The 15,202-nt window shown below is 55.9% G+C and overlaps 1 protein-coding gene across 4 annotated transcripts in view; it reads left to right on the top strand.

Moving 5' to 3' along the window:
• Window positions 1-15,202, top strand: part of Rbfox1 (RNA binding fox-1 homolog 1) — a 2,023,047-nt gene that overhangs the window by 148,140 nt on the left and 1,859,705 nt on the right. The window contains exon 1 of one of the 4 annotated variants that reach the window (XM_078024601.1): window positions 8,929-9,274. The exons of the other annotated variants lie outside the window; for them this stretch is intronic. The gene's annotated coding sequence lies outside the window, so the exon portion shown is untranslated. Of the gene's footprint in view, window positions 1-8,928; window positions 9,275-15,202 lie in introns of those variants that run through there. 4 annotated transcript variants of the gene reach the window in all.

Here is a 15,202-nt window from a genome sequence, read left to right on the forward strand (position 1 = left end):
AAATGCAGGCACCTCCTAGTGCTTGTGGGGGTGGGAGGTGCCAGCAACTCTCTCTCGGAGAACATAACCTTTGAGCTGAGATCTGAAGGTAAAGAGGGTTTAACTGAGAAACAGTGAGGCAGGGAACATTTTAAGTAGAGGCATTTAGCCCCTGCAAAGGTCCTGACTGGAAGGACACACCTAGGCTTTCTTGATCTAGTGACGGATTTGTTGGAGTGAAACGCCATTTACCATCTCCCGCCAGAGCGTTAGCCATCAAGAGACAGCAGCAAGTGAAGATTTCCCTCTGATTGAAGCAGTGACTGTTGCCAAAGGGGAGGTTTGGCCCTGATTCTCCGCATCTTCACTGTGGATCCTGTTCACTTCTCTTGCTCCTGGCGTGCACAGCAGGGGTTGGCCAACTGCAGCCCGTGGGGCCAGTCTGGTCGACTGCCTGTGTTGCCGATAAAGTTTTATTGGGACACAGTCCTGCCCATTTGTTTGCCCACTGTCACGGCTGCTTTCATGCTACAAGGGCAGAGTCCAGTAGGTGTGAGGGTGACTGGTAGCTCCTACAGAGAAAGCACGCCAGCGCCTACCTTAAAGGGTTCCTGGGCTTTGGATCCCCAAGACCTGGCTCTTGCTGTTGCCCTGATCTTCCCAAGACCAGCCTCTCCTCCCTCCGTGTGTTTCGGCTTCCTGGGAAAGAGGCCCATCTGAGACTCCGGGTGTGATCAGTTAGAAGTCCAGGCCGAGTCTCCCTTTTCCAAAGAACCAGACACGTTTTGAATTTGAGACTTTTTTTTTTTAGGTTTTGGAATATTTGCCTAAACATAATGAGATCTCTTGGGGATGGGACCCAAGTTTAAACACTAAATTTGCTTCATGTGCACCTGATTTATGCACATAGCCTGATGGTAATTTTATGCAATATTTTCACATATTTGTCCTTTAACTGTGACCCATCCCTGGAGCTCAGGAGAGGATTTTTTTTTTCTTGTGGCATTCTGTTGTGAGTGCCCATAAAGTTCTGGATTTTGGAGTGTCTCGAATTTCGAATGTTTGGATTAGGGATTCTCAACCTGGAAAGAGAATTAATGTGCATCTTGCAGCACAGAGCATTCTACTCTCTCAGACTGGCAAAACTTTTCCAAGTCCCCACCCTCCTGGTTTCTCCTGTGCTGACGGACAGAACAGCACGTTCTCCCTGCTCACCTGGGCTGGGGAAACGTAATAAGAGCTGAGAGTGAATGACGGTACCCATCTGGCAAGATTGATGGAGGGCCCCCAATTCTCCCTGGTGAGGCCAGGCCGAGTGTTGACGCAGCAGTGTGCTCGCCTGCTCTGCTCATTAAAGTTTAACGTTTGCAAACTTTTTCATTGCCTCCATCAGAGATCTGGAACGCACAAGGTAACCACACTGGAGACTGATTAAATCTCTCCTCTTTGCACCAGAGTTGGAGAGAAGGTGTTTCTGCAGCGGTAGTCAAAATGTGAAATTAATCACCCTGTCTCATTGGTAGCTCTGCTAAAGCAGACAATGGAGGGGGGAGAGGAGGGAACATAAAATAAAGGGATTTTGGAAGGGCGGAGGACAGCCTTCTTGTGGGGCTTTGTGAAGATTTGCAGGTGATTTACTTCATAATGGAGCCATCGTCGGGCCCCAAATCAATGACAGTGTGTTCTTTTCTCCTTTATCCTCGGTGATGTGCTCTGGTGTCCTGAGGCTGGGGGGTGAATCCCTGTCATAGCTCCAAGTGGAAGCCAAGTCTGAGCCCTTAATATGCATTCTTCCCAGACAAGGCTGTGCAGTCTGGTTGGCCAACCCTGTCCTCATCCAAATGCCTTTGTTCCCCAAGTCCAGACATTTGGATTCCAGTCTTGCCACTAGCATCTGCAGAATGTGTGACCTGGAGCCAGACGCCAGACCTGGGTGTCAGAGGAGAGTTGTCAGGCTGACCTGCAGGCACTGGGGGAGAGCAAGCACATGGAGAGCTAGCTGGGTTGCGGCTGTCTTTTACACGTGCATGGAATTTGGCAGTGATGAATTATTCTGGGGGCATCAGTAAATCTTGGGGAAGTGCCCAAGGTCTGAGTCTGGGGCCTGGGAGAGCTGAAGGGAAGGGCTGTGGCCCACAGGGTGAGGGAAGCAGTGGGGGATGGTCTTGGCTATGTACCTCCCTCACCTCCAAGGTCTTTGGAGGTGACATGATCCTAGGGGCTGTGGGCCAGTATGGGAAGAGGCATGTCTTCTTGGTGAGTGTGTTTGGACTGGTGCCGTGGGGTTACTCGAGGGTAACTGGGGTGGGGTAGAGGGTCAATGTGAAAGCGAACCAGCTGGGGGACCATCTGGAATCAGTTACTGGATAACTTCTTGGCTGAGCACCTGGGATGGACCAATTGAGAGATTTTCTGAGATGAAGATGGTGGGTGGAGGTGATGGAAGGCCCCACAGCAAACATGGCCCTCGAATGACTGGTTTCTGTCCCTTTTCATGATGCTCTTGGTGAGTTTTCTTGTTCCCTTAGGAGAGTACCTGAGACTGGGTGATTTATGAAGAACAGTAGTGTGTTTAGCTCTGTGGTTCCACAGACTGGGAAATCTAAGAATGTGGCGCCGCATCTGGTGAGGGCTTCCCGTTATGTTCCAACATGGTGGAAAGCAGATGGTCAAGCAGGCCCATGGGGAAGAGGGAGGGCACAGAGGGCGGCCTGGCTGGCTAGCAACCCACTTTTGCGAGAATGAACCTCCTTCTGCAGGAAAGGCACTGATCCTTGTTAATAACCTCATGACCTCATAAAGGCCACCTTGCAACATCACTGCAATCAAGTCCCAACATGAGTCTTGGAAGGGACTGGCCACAGCAGACTCTGAAGGTGTGTCTTTGGGCTCCTTCAAAATGTTTTTAGCTCTTTTTCTCTACCTTCCCATGCCTGGTTCCCATTCACCATTTGGTCTTACCTCGAGTGTCCTCACTCAGGGAGCCTTCCCCCATCCACAGTGTCCTCTGGGCCATACCTCGTCCCGTCCCTCTGTCTCGAGAATCACAATCTGTCTTTATACCAACTGCTTATTCACTTGCCCATGCCTGGGAGGACCCAGGCCTCCCTTAAGCAGAGCTGGGGAGCACGGGGCAGGCCCTCAGTAAAAGTGTGGGGTGAGCGGAGAAGGCCTTTGGGTGGGGACGGGTTCCTGCTCGATCTCCTGGCATCGCCCGAGAATTTGGCTGTTGCTACATCTTTATTTGCACTCGCCCGTTCAATCCCTGTGTTGGGAGCCACTTCTAGTTACAGATCATTCTCAATTAAAAAGCGCATCAACCACAAGCAAAGCACTGATACATGGCTGCTCAGTGGAAAGACCCATATCATGGATTTTATCATTTGCCACCATTGATTTTCCATGAGTAATAATTACATTTTATACACAACATCTGCACTAAGTGATATTTATATCAGCAATTATCTGAAGAAACTTTTAATGTTAAATATTTTTTTTGTTTGTTTTCAGGGCGGGGGATGTTGATAAATTGATTTTTTGACTTTCATCATCGTGGTTTTTTATCCACACAATGCTCTTTCTCATATGAAATAATAATTTAGCAATCAGAGCCTGAAATCATTTTTATAAATGAAGTTTGAATTGACATTTCCACCAGCTGGTGTGGTAATTTTCAGCCTTTACCCGGATTGGTGAATTCAGATCCGCTCTTGAAATTTATTTTGCTATTATTACCCTTGAAATCCTTTGGGCTTTACCCCTCAGACAACACGGGCACTTCTCTCCTCTGGGGTGTGGCCCCAGCTGTGGCATCCCCAGCGGATCTCCCGGCCCTTCAGCTCAGCGTTCACGGCCTCCCATGACCACCACCTTTCGTGCATTCTGAAATGCTCCTGGGGACTCCCCATGTTCAGTGCTCCCTCAGGCGGGTTTCCTGTTCTGCTCCTGGGGTTTGCAATCCAACTGGGACCAGAGACAATAGGCCAGGAGAGAGTTTGCAGATTCTGATAATTGTCTCCAAAAAAAGCAGATAGATGGCTACTGTTTGGACACGTACCCAAAAGTCCATGTGCTGGAAACTTAATCTCCATACTCATCTGTTTGTAGCCTGTGAAGGTGGGTCTTTGGGAGGTAACTGGGACACATGAGGAGGTCTGGAGGGTGGCACCCCCAGGAAGGCAGGAGTGGCTTTATGAGAAGTGGCAGGGAGACTCGAGCTGGCGGGGGGCTCTGCCTCACCTGGGATGCCCTTTGCTATGCTGTGATGTTGCAGGAAGGCCCTCACCAGGATATCTTGCCTACAGGTCTCAGGTATTTTGTTATAGCAAAGAAAACGGATTAAGACAGGGAGGCAGCCAAGGGCTTGGGGGTAGTTTAGTTATTGGGAGAAGCTCCTGGGAGAAGGTGACCTTTGAACTGACACCTGAAACGTGAGGAGGAGGCGCAGAGGGATGGGGCAGAGCCTTCCTGTGGAGGGAAGCATGTGCAGAGGCTGAGGTGGGGACAGTGGTGTTGGTGGGGCACACAGAGGAGTCCGGAGTAGCTGGCATGAGACGGCAAGAGGGAGGGAGGTGTGGGCAGGTGGTGGGGACCACGAGGCTCCCCGGGGTGGCATCCCCTTCTAAGAGCAGGGGTTGGGGTGTCAGAGGATGATGCGCCGTCTGTCGTTGTGCGCTTGAGTCTGTCCTTAGTGCCACAACAAGACACCGCAGCCTGGGTCACCCGCAAAGGACAGGGGCGTATCTGTCATGGCGCTGGAGGCTGAGAAACTAAGACCCAGGGGCTGCACCTCAGTGTGGCCGAGGGTGTCACAAGGCAGCAGAGCCCTGGAGAGAGAGGGCGGGAGCCGAGCCCATGCTCACTTTTGTAACCAGCCACTCCCGAGGGGACTAACCCACCAAGTGTCCGGACAGATGCTGAGCCGAGCCCTGCCTGAGGGCCCTTAAAGGCCCGCTTTCTGCCATCACAGCGACAAGTCAATTTCTCCAAGATGTTTGAAGGGGACATTGACACCACAGCGGCTCTTATTGTTATGGGGAGAGGCAGGTGAGGTCAGCAGATGGGGGCGAGGGGTAGCAAACCCAGGGTGTTCTTGGGGGCGAGGGTGGGTGAGGTGGTGCAGAGGGCAGCGGCACGGCACGGGGATCAGACTCTCCTGGGCAGCAGGAGGAGGGGCACGGACAAGCCAGCCTGTGGACGAGGAAGCTGGCGGGGGAGGGAGGTCCGCGAGTGCCGACCGTGTGTGTAAGTGGTCGGGCCACCCTGGGGTCCAGCAGGAGCAAGGCTCTCGAGTGTGCTTCCTCAGCCTGCCGGAGGGTTTGGGCAGGGGACCATGTCCCGGGTCTCCTGGAAGCTCCTGTTTTCCCTTCTTCAGGTCTGGCTGGGACCTGCCTGTTCTGAAGCTCCTGTAGGTGGCAGCAGAAGCCCAGCCAAACCACCTGTGCAGGCCAGCCAGAGGGGACTCGCCGTCAGGCAGCAGAAGCTGGGCCTGCCTTATCTCCTCGGTGGTTAGGCCAGACCAGGGTGCAGCAGGCAGCAGCCACATTAGCGGAGTCCTCTATTGAGTTACGGCCTTCTGCAGACCTCTGTGAGACGGCAGCCCTGCTGGAGAGTCGGATCTTTATCAGACCCCGTCAGGAGGCTCCAGTCTGTTCCTGGCCTCAGGGGACCCTGAGACCTAGCCAGAGCAGGGAGGCCAGGGAGCAGGCTGAGCCTAATTAAGAAGCTGGTTCTGGAAGAGATGAACAGACCGCTCCCCCCCACCACCACATGGAGTTCTGATCTTATCTACGATTGCTTTGATTTTTCTATTTAGAAGTGTCTAAAAGCACATCTTTTCCCTCAAATAACCTCCCTCCCTTCCCTGATGCTGTGCGGCTGTCCTAAAAGTGTGCATTTCAGCTGCTGATGGGTCAAGGGTGGTACAGCACGGTGGTTAAGAGCACAGGCTTTGCCACCATATGGCCTGGCCTGGAGCCCTGTCCCTGCCATTCACTGCTGTGTGACTTCAGGCAAGCGGATTAGCCTCTCTGTGCAGCAGTCTTCTCGGTAGAGGGCCTCAAGTTTGTACTCGTTTCTTGTTCTTGTGGGAAGATCCAGGAAGACCTTCAGTTTTGTGGACAGACGTGTGCTCCTGAGAAGTCATTGTAACCCTCAGCCCCGGCTCTCTTTTTATGTCAGCTTTACAGAGAGAATTCTTGTGCTGTACGATTTGCCCACTTAATTGACACGGACAGGACAGTGGTTTCAAGTTGTGTGACCATCACCACCACTAGTCTTAGCACATCTGTGTTACCTGTTAGCTGCCATCCCCAGCCCTCCAGCCCTGTCGATCCCTAACTCATCCCCTGTGTCCTTGGCTTGGCCTGACCTGGGCATCTTGACGACATGGCCTCTCCTCTGCTGGGCGATGGCCTGCCCTTCCTCCCTGTAACAGTGGGGAGCTGGCCCTGGGCCCGTCTGGGGCTGTCTCTCGGGAGGGCAGCCTCTCAGGTGGAGGCGGAGGAGACCGCCAGCCCTCACTGCTCATAGCAAGGCCAACTGGCTCCAGATTACTCACCCAACTCAATCTGTGGAGCAGCCAAGTCCCTGGGGCACGTAAGTGGATTGCTCCCAGCCGGCCCTGTCCCAAGAGCCGGAGCACACAGCCAGCAGCTTCCCTGGGACCCGTCAGCTGTCAGCCGTGAGGTGGGGCCTGGCAGGATCCTGTTGGGCTCCTGACGTGGCACCCAGTGCTCGTCCAGCCTGGTCCAGGTCCCCGGGCAACAAGGATGCCCTCAGCAATGGTGGTCAGGCCCTGCTGAGAGGGTCCTCCTGCTGCAGCGCTGGCGCCTGCTGTTGGGACCAGACGTGCCATCCTCTGAGCAGGCAGGGGATGTGCTCTTGTGCCTGTCACCTGTGTCTTCCTGGAAGCCCGTGCTTGGTCTGTTGCTGTTGAGGGGGTGGCTCCGTGCCCCCGGGAGCCAATCAGAGGCAGACGTACCAGCCCGCACTGTGAGGTGGCGGACGCCATGGAGGGCACCAGCCTGTGTGCAGCAGGTGGGTGAAGAGCTGGGTCAGCTCCTCCTCAGGGAGGCCTGAGCAGGCGCTGGCCCCCAGGGGAGAGCTGCAGAACTCATGCTGACCCGGCAAGGGAAGAAGGGGACCATTTCTGTGACATTGAGAGAGGGTGGCAGTTGCTGGCGGCTGGGGTCATGGGTTTGGAGGGTGAGAGCCAAAGGCCACAGCGTTTCTTTTAGGGCTGATGAAAACATTCTGAATCTGCCTGGGTGATGGTTGTGGGACTCTGTGCTCCAGTTAAACGACCACTGAATGGGTGGACCCCGTGTCCTGGACCAATGACGCAGTGGGGACTTGGCCTTGCGGCTGCCAAGCCTCATGTCACCACCCCCACCCCCATCTTCTGCTTGAAACCTGGAAGCTCCCACCTGCCCGTGTGACTGCGGGGCATCAGATGACCCTGAACCAGATGGTGAAGCCCTGGGACCAAAACCTGGGTCTGCCACCAGTGACCACTGTCTTATTCTGCTTGTGTCACCACTCAGAACCCAGGCACTGTCCTCTTGATTTCTGTTGTAGCTGCTTGTTCTCACGGGGTGGAGAGAGTCTGACCCAGCAGGTCTGGGCAACCGCACCGTGTGAGGGTCTGGGCAGCTGCTGTGAGGAGCGGAGCCCCACCCCAGGCCCTCCTGCCCCTGTGGCGCTCCGGTTTCAAGAGGAGTCTATGCACGGCCGCCACCCACCTGTACCAGCCCCTCATCATGCAGGGTGTCTTCTCCAGCCTCAAGTTGAGTGACAGAAGACCAGCTCACATTTCCAGGGAGCAGGAGAGGGAGAAAAACTCATTCCACCTTGCTTTTGAGGCCAGCAGGCTTTGGGGGGATGCTCCTGGGGGTGTCTGGTGCGTCTGGGTGGCTGGAGCCCTGCTCTGCTGGATGTATCTGGTAGCAGAGGAGGCCCAGGACCACCCCACCCCTCATCCTGCCCCTAAATCTGTGTGGCAGACCTTGCTTATCTCCCCACCCCCAGCCCCACCTAGGGCTTGGGGACTGTGCCACACCAGCTGGGACAGGAGATCTGGATCTCAGGCTGGCTGTGGGAGTCCTGGACCTTGAGCTCCACGGGGATGAGAAGCAGCAGCCCTTGCCATCCTGGAGCCCACCCCACTCTGGACGCCCCCCCCTCCCCCCGCAGGCCTGCCAGCTTGCCTTGAAGCCATTACTGGGCCTGTTTCCCTCAGTGCCGTGGGTGTGGGACCTCTGCAGCCAGGGACCCTCATCCTACCCTCCCAGCACTCAGTGCATGTCTGCAGGGCCACCTGCTCAGGCCCGTAGGGGGACGCTGGGTGGCCCTGCAGTGGGGAACAGACATCCCCAGCTCCCCTGCCCTCTCTCCTTGCCTTAGGCATTCTCTGACTCCACCGGACTGTTTATGTCCCCCCACTCCACCCCTAGGCCATTGAGCCTCCATCCTTTCTGAAGTCCAGGTAAGTAAAGCCAGACCAGAGAAAAACAAACAAATTAGGAATGTCCCCAGTGCAAAATGAATATAAATAAGTTTGCAAAGACTTCTGCTCGCCCACTGATTGCTCACACACTGCTCCCCAGACGCCGCCAGCCTGGCTCAGCTCCGTGGAAGTTAATGATAAATTAAACCTATTAATCACCCCCAGCGGTGGGGCCAGCCCGAGGCTACCCGGGGAGGGCGGCTGCAGGAGGGAGATGAAGCTGGGGCAGGGACGGGGTGTGAGTTGGCAGCCCCCAGTCTCCCCCATCTCCAAGACCCTGCTCGCTGCTCGTGTGATGTGGCCCCTGTCCTTTCAAAAGTCCTCCTCCACGGCAGGAGCCTGGCTTTCCGCACCCTGCACCTGCCCTAGTCTGGCATGGACCCAGGTGGCTCTGGGAAGCCCGTCCACTAGACACCTGACCTGGACTCTGTTCCCCTCCCGCCTCTCGCCCTTGCAGTGAGCCCTGGAGCATGGCTGCGGGGTTTGAATCCTGGCCCTGCGGTTAGCCACGGGCAGCCTCCCTGGGTCCCGGTCTCCCGGTCTGTAGAGCGGGTTGGGAAGTGCTGCTGCTCAGGCTGCGCTGAGGATGAAGAGAGGGACTGCAGCTGAAGTGTAATGACGTGGCGACAGAGCCTGCAAGGTCAGCTGTGCCACCAGAGCTGCTGTGACGGTCACTCCTGCCATTTGCCAGGTCTGGAGGCATCTCCCGTGCCTGTTGGCTGTTGCCTCTGGTGTGAATGATTTTCTTGGCTCGGTTCCCGCCAGTTTCCCCGTCGGGGAGCAGCAGAGGTGGGTGCTCGGTAAACGTGGGAATGAGCCAGCATCGCATAGGAATGGGGAGGGGGTGACCACCTGGCGTCGGCAGGGAGACCTGTGCTCTGCTTTCTGGGTGTGCATTGCATCATGTCCTCCCCAGAGGTGCGTTGAAGCCCTGGCCCTGTGCACTCAGGAAGGGGACCTTATTTGGGAAGAGTGTCTTTGCGACTTAGTCAGGCTGGGATGGGTCGTACTGGAGTGGGGCACACCCTGGTCCGGTGGCCACTGCTGTGATAGAAGGAGAGAGTTGTGCTGAGGGCAGAGCTGCGTGAAGACGGGCAGGGACGGGTGGTGCCTCCAGAGCCGGTGAGTGACAGTGGCTGCTGGGAGCCAGTGGAGGCCGGGAGAGACGAGGCCTCTCTTGTAGAGCACAGCCCTGAATTGAGACTGTGTTCTCCAGAACTGCCTGGGGGTGAGTGCGCATTGCCCTTGGCCATCTGGCCTGTGGTCATTTGTCAGCTGGGAAGCTGACCGAGCACAGATCCAAGGATACAGTGTCCCATCAAAGGTGGGAAGCCTGTGGGCATCCCAAGAACGGTCCCGTGCCTTCTGAAAGGCTGGCTCTCTGTTCCGACACGGCCAGCGCATAGCAGCGTGGCAGCTTCATACGCACACACTTAGGATCCCACCGTTTCTGTGGGCAGGAGTCCGGGTGCGGCCTAGCTGGGCCTCTGCTTCTGGGTCTTGTGGCCTGGAGTCAAGGTGCGCTGGCTCAGCCTGGGCCCTTGTCAGAGGCTTTACTGGGCACCCTCAGTCCTTTGTGGCCATCACACCCAGGGTCAGTTCTGTGCTGTTCATGGGTCCCTTGCAGGTCCTTGACGTGAATGGCTCCCCTCCTGGACTTGGCCTCTTGCTTCATGAAGGGCCGCCAAGGATGGCAGAGGGACAGTGTTCTTGCCTTGTGGACATCGAGTCTCCACTGGGTGTGAGCAGCATGTTGTCTGTCCACAGGAAGCCACAGGCCCTGCACACATTTGAGGGGAGGGGCTGCATGGGTGGCCACAGACAGCGGGTCACAGGGCCTCCTGTGTGTGTCCCTACAAAAGCTGAGGGCTGCTGTCCTCTGGCACCAGGTAGGATGATGCTCTTGAGGCCAAGCAGACGTGGAGGTGGTTCCCATGGCGACCACCAGCCTGGGTTCTCGCGTCTCTGGCTGTGGGATGTGGGGCATCCTGCCCACCGTCTCTGGCTGCGGATGGCTTACACTCAAGGGCCTGGTGGTAGCCGAGTGGTGGTCTGGTAGTGGCCAGGTGGTTTCTGCTTACGCTCTCCTCAGCACGGCCATGTCCGAGGCCCTGGGTACAGACATTTAGCTAGACCTGGGGGAGTGTCCACCCATGGGTCTGCGAGGCCCAGTTGGAGACTTAGAAATGAAACAACCCACACATCCCGGAGCCTGTTGCCCTCTGGGGTTTGTACTTGGATGTCCAGATGCAGGGTGGTGTGAGAGCATGAAGCGCGGGGTCTGACCAGGCCACCCAGGGGGCAGGTGAACCGGCACAGGGGAAGGGAGAGTCTGAGCAGGGTGTCTGGCTCTGCAGCTGGGCAACCTGAGCTCCTGGGGGCCCAGAGAAAGCCAGTGTTCGCTGCCCACCACCACTACGGCCCCTCCACGCTGACTCTAGGTCTCAAGAGGGCAGGGCACTTGGCCACTGTCCTGAACTCTACCTCCAGCACTGAACACCGTGCCTGGATGGTCGTTGGCGCTCACGGCACAGCTGATAATTGAGGCGGAAGGCGGGAGGAGCAGGGGAGCGTGGGGCGAGGGGTGCCAGCCTCCCGGCTTGCTCTCAGATCCAGGGAGCACTTCGTCCCCGGGGACGAAGCCATGATGATGGGTGGTGGGGGAGTGCAGGAGAGGGGAGGGCAGGCTGCAGGAGGTTAAGGGCCCAGTGGACTACATGGAGGCATGGACAGACCTCGAAGGTACCTGTGGAGGAGAGTCTCCAGTTGGGGTGATGGACGGGCAGGTGTGAGTGAGGGGTGGCTGAGGCAGAGCTGGGAGCCTGGGCCACAGCCTGCTGTGGGGACCTTGAAGCAGAACTTTGCATCAGTTAATTCCTTTGATTGGAACTGGTGGCCATGTGACGTCAGGGCCCAGGGCTGGGTTTGGAGCCAGAACACAGCATTCTGCACTCAGCCCTATCCTTCCCACGGCTGCTCGCCCAAGGGCTCTGTGACATTTCCTTGTCTCCTGCAGAATGGCCCAAGGGATCTGCTCGCCAGGGCCTGCAGAGATCTGTGGCTGTCAGAGGGGAGAGCAGCTCCCAGGGGCCTGGCAGGGCCAGGTGCAGGCTGGGCCTCCAGCTGTGTGGCCACCTGATCACCTCCATTTCCCTCGGTTAACGTGGGGTCTCTCGCTCTGTTGCTGCAGAACAGACCCTCCCAGGACTCGGTGGTTTTGAGTGGCTGTCCCTGTTGTGGTTCCTGGGGCTGCGGGCTCTGGGGGTGGGCTGGCCTTGGCTGGACTCTGATTCGGTCTGCAGATATTTGGGTAGGCCTTTCTCTAGTGTCCCTTGTCCTCTGGGGTCAGTGGGACAAGCAGGGCCTGTTGCTCCCTTGGAGTTGGCAGAGGAGGAGCAGAGGCATGAGCCTCTCCAGCCTGGCCTTGGAGCCAGCACATGGTCCCTGTCCCTGTGTCACTGGTCACGTGGCTGAGTGTAGACCCAGAGCCAGGGTGAGGGCAGAGGTATGGGGGAGGTGGGACATCCGGGCTGGCAGCTCACCCTGCAGGAAGGCCTCTTCATAGGTGGCCAGTGAGTCACTGGTGCCAAGGGCCCAGTTAACCTTGGCACTGCTGGCAGCTTGGGCCCGGCAGCCCGGGGCGGAGGGTCTCCAGACACTGCAGATGTGAAGCAGCTCCCTGGCTCTGTCCCCAGGGGGCCACAGCACCCCTTCAGCATGACAGTGACAACCAGACTGCCCCCAGGACTGCCCGACCCCCCCTGGTTGAAGCTGGGTGTGAAGGCTGGTCATCCTCAGCATCATCGGTCCACACGACCACCATTCTCCCTTTGCCCCTTCACTGGACCCATTGCTGAAAACAGGAGGAGGACTTCTGGGAGAAAGGGTCACTTCAGGATGCACGTGGCTGTGAGTGTGCAGTCTATTCTCTCACTGTCTCCAAAGGAATCAGGAAGTTAAGAAGGGCTGAGCCCAAGCCCTGGCCACGGGAGGGTTCCTGGCTGAGCCCGAGGCAGGCATTGCTCCCCACAAGCAGCAGCAGTGGCCGCATTGTAAACAAAGGAACAGGTCAAGCACTCAGGCACCCACAGCCCTGGAGCTCTGGCTTGAGACCTATACAGAGCTGAGAGGAGCTAAGGCCTCCAGCTCCCAGCTCCGGCTCTCCACAGAGGTCCTGGCCAGCCTTTCCCTCTCCCTGCTGGAGAAAAGGCCTTCTCTTTAATGTTGTGCTCTGAGGGTCTTTCAGCCTTGATTTAAGTGTGGCCTTGTCGACAGCTGCTGTTGGCCGCACACAGTCGGGAGCGCCCTGCACCAGCACCTTGCTCATTTTCTTCCTTCTTCCTCTTGCCTCTCTCTCTCTCTCTTTCTCTCTCCCACCCACACATCATGAATAATCAATAGCCCTGTGAGGCCAGCTCCAACCATATCCTTGTTTATAGACAAGAAGTGGAGGGTCAGGGAGGTAGGACAGCCATCCAGAGTGGCGCCGCTAGCAAGAGTGCAACCAGGATGGGAACCCACGTTGGTCTCTTGCAGCGTTGGGCCTCCAACCCACAAGTGGCACTTGATCAGGGTACATCTAGACTAGCTGTGTCCCCGAAGGTGTCAGAAAATGGAGTAGGGGAGCCAGGAACATGGAGTTGAGCTGGCACTCCCAGCTGTGTGGAGCAGCTCCTGAGCGCAGTGTGTAATGCACCAGGTATTAAAGTTTATGAGTCTATTAATCCACAGCTTTGGAGGAATTAAAGTTTCATACTGATGATAAACCTTCCCTAATAAAATGCAAAGGAAGCACGAATAAATCTGTGATTTCACAGGACCCCAAACCACTTAAACAATTGTACTCAAGATGGATGTGTGCGTGGCCGCCGGCCGGGATGTCGCATCCAGTGGCGGGTACCCTGGCAGAGTGGCTTTTGCTTCTGCTAAATGGTGGAGTCCCAGTGATGGACATGCATATGCTGTTGATTTCCCAGAGCTTGCAGGAGGGTGGGCACAGCTGGATGGGAAGCCCGTGGAGCTGTTGATAGCTGCTGAGTGTGTACCCAGAGGGCGGTGGCAGCAGTGGCGGGCCCTTGCCCTGGCAGTGTTTGCACTAAATGCCTGGCCATGGTTTCCCTCCCTTCCTCCCCTGTCCTGTCACGCATCCCCCCTCCTTCCCCTCTCCTTTTTTCCTTAGGTGGAAAGCATCCTAGGATGGGTAAGCCCCACGTGCTGGCTTTAACACAGCCGTGGACTAGGACTACAACTCCGTCACCTTGGGCAATCTGCCTTAGTCACTTTTTAAAAATGCTATTCACTTTAGAATAGCTTTAGAATAGTTTTAGATGAATAGAAATTTGCCAAGAGGGTATGGTGAGTCCCCGCACACCCACTGGGCTTCCCCTGCCGAGATTGACTCGTCACTATGGTGCATTTGTCAAAGGTGATGGGCCGGCACTGGGGCCTCAGTGTTAACTAAAGCCCAGCCTCTTCTCTCACTTCCTGTCTGACTTCACTTCCTGTCTGACTTCACTTCCTGTCTGACTTTACTTCCTGTCTCTCGTTGCTTCCCTTCCCCTCCTGTTGCAGGGGCCTCTGTGAAGACCCCACTGCACTTGGCCCTCACGTCTCCTCTGTGCTGGGCAGCACCTTGGACTGTCCTGGACTTCAGTGACCTTGACGCTCCTGAGGAGCCTCCTCCATGGTGACCCTCTGGAGTTGTCCTCAGAGGTGGAGGACAGGAGGTGTGGGAGGAAGACCTCAGGGGAGGCCCCCCTCATCCGCCAGGGTTCATGCTATTGACAGGGCTCATGGCAGTGGATTTGGCCTTGACGGGCTCAGGCCCTGTGCTCAGGTGTCCCTACCGTAAGGTCATACCTGCGCCCTGCTTCTCATCCTGTGCCTTTTGGAAGGAGGCTGCATGTGCGGCTTTCACTTAAGCAGAGGGGTTTGCTCTGCGGAAGTCTCCGGAGTCCTTCGCATGGATTCATTCACCCACACTGATCCCTTCACTCAACCAGTTGCCTTTTTACCTCCATATGAAACCTGGATATTTATTTTGTGCTTTGAGTTATAACCCAATACTACATTATTTAGTTTGTTGCTCACATTAGGTTTTTTTTTTTTTTTTGATGGATTAAGTTTTATGAGGAATAAATGTGGTAATTGGGGCTGGGTTTCAGGTGAGGGGAGCAGTGCAGTATTTAAAGGGATGCCCCCCAAATCCTCAGAAATTGAAATAATTTACTGTGGCCATGTTTTAAAAAATGATAGTGATCGAAACAGATTTCATGATGAATAGAACATCAGCATTTTAAGTCCGGGTAGGATCTGTAAAGTCCATAAATCATTCCACCAGGTACTTTGCATTTACTGTGTGTTTAATAGACGGAGACTTTTAATTTAGGTTGGATGTGCCGGTCTGTTGGTAGCTTCTTGCCCAGTCAGTCATGGGAAAGTGGCTGAAAGCAGGCCTGTCACTCAGCAGGGCCAATGTGTACCTGTGGGTGGCTGTCCACTGGTGGTTCTTGGATGGCCTCTGTTGGATGGCCAGGGCTGCTTGGAGCAGCTCCTAAGCCTCTCCTTTCTGTCCTGGGACAAGTAGGTTCTCCTAGGTGTCCCCCTGGTGACAACAGGGCGTGAGAGAAGTGGAAACACTCAAAGCCACCATGGTCCTGGCTCAGAAGGGGGCATCCTCGTCATTCTGCTGCCTTCTGCTGGACAAAGTGAGTCAAC

The sequence above is a fragment of the Ictidomys tridecemlineatus genome, chromosome 10 (assembly GCF_052094955.1).
Source record: "Ictidomys tridecemlineatus isolate mIctTri1 chromosome 10, mIctTri1.hap1, whole genome shotgun sequence".
Lineage (NCBI taxonomy): Eukaryota > Metazoa > Chordata > Mammalia > Rodentia > Sciuridae > Ictidomys > Ictidomys tridecemlineatus.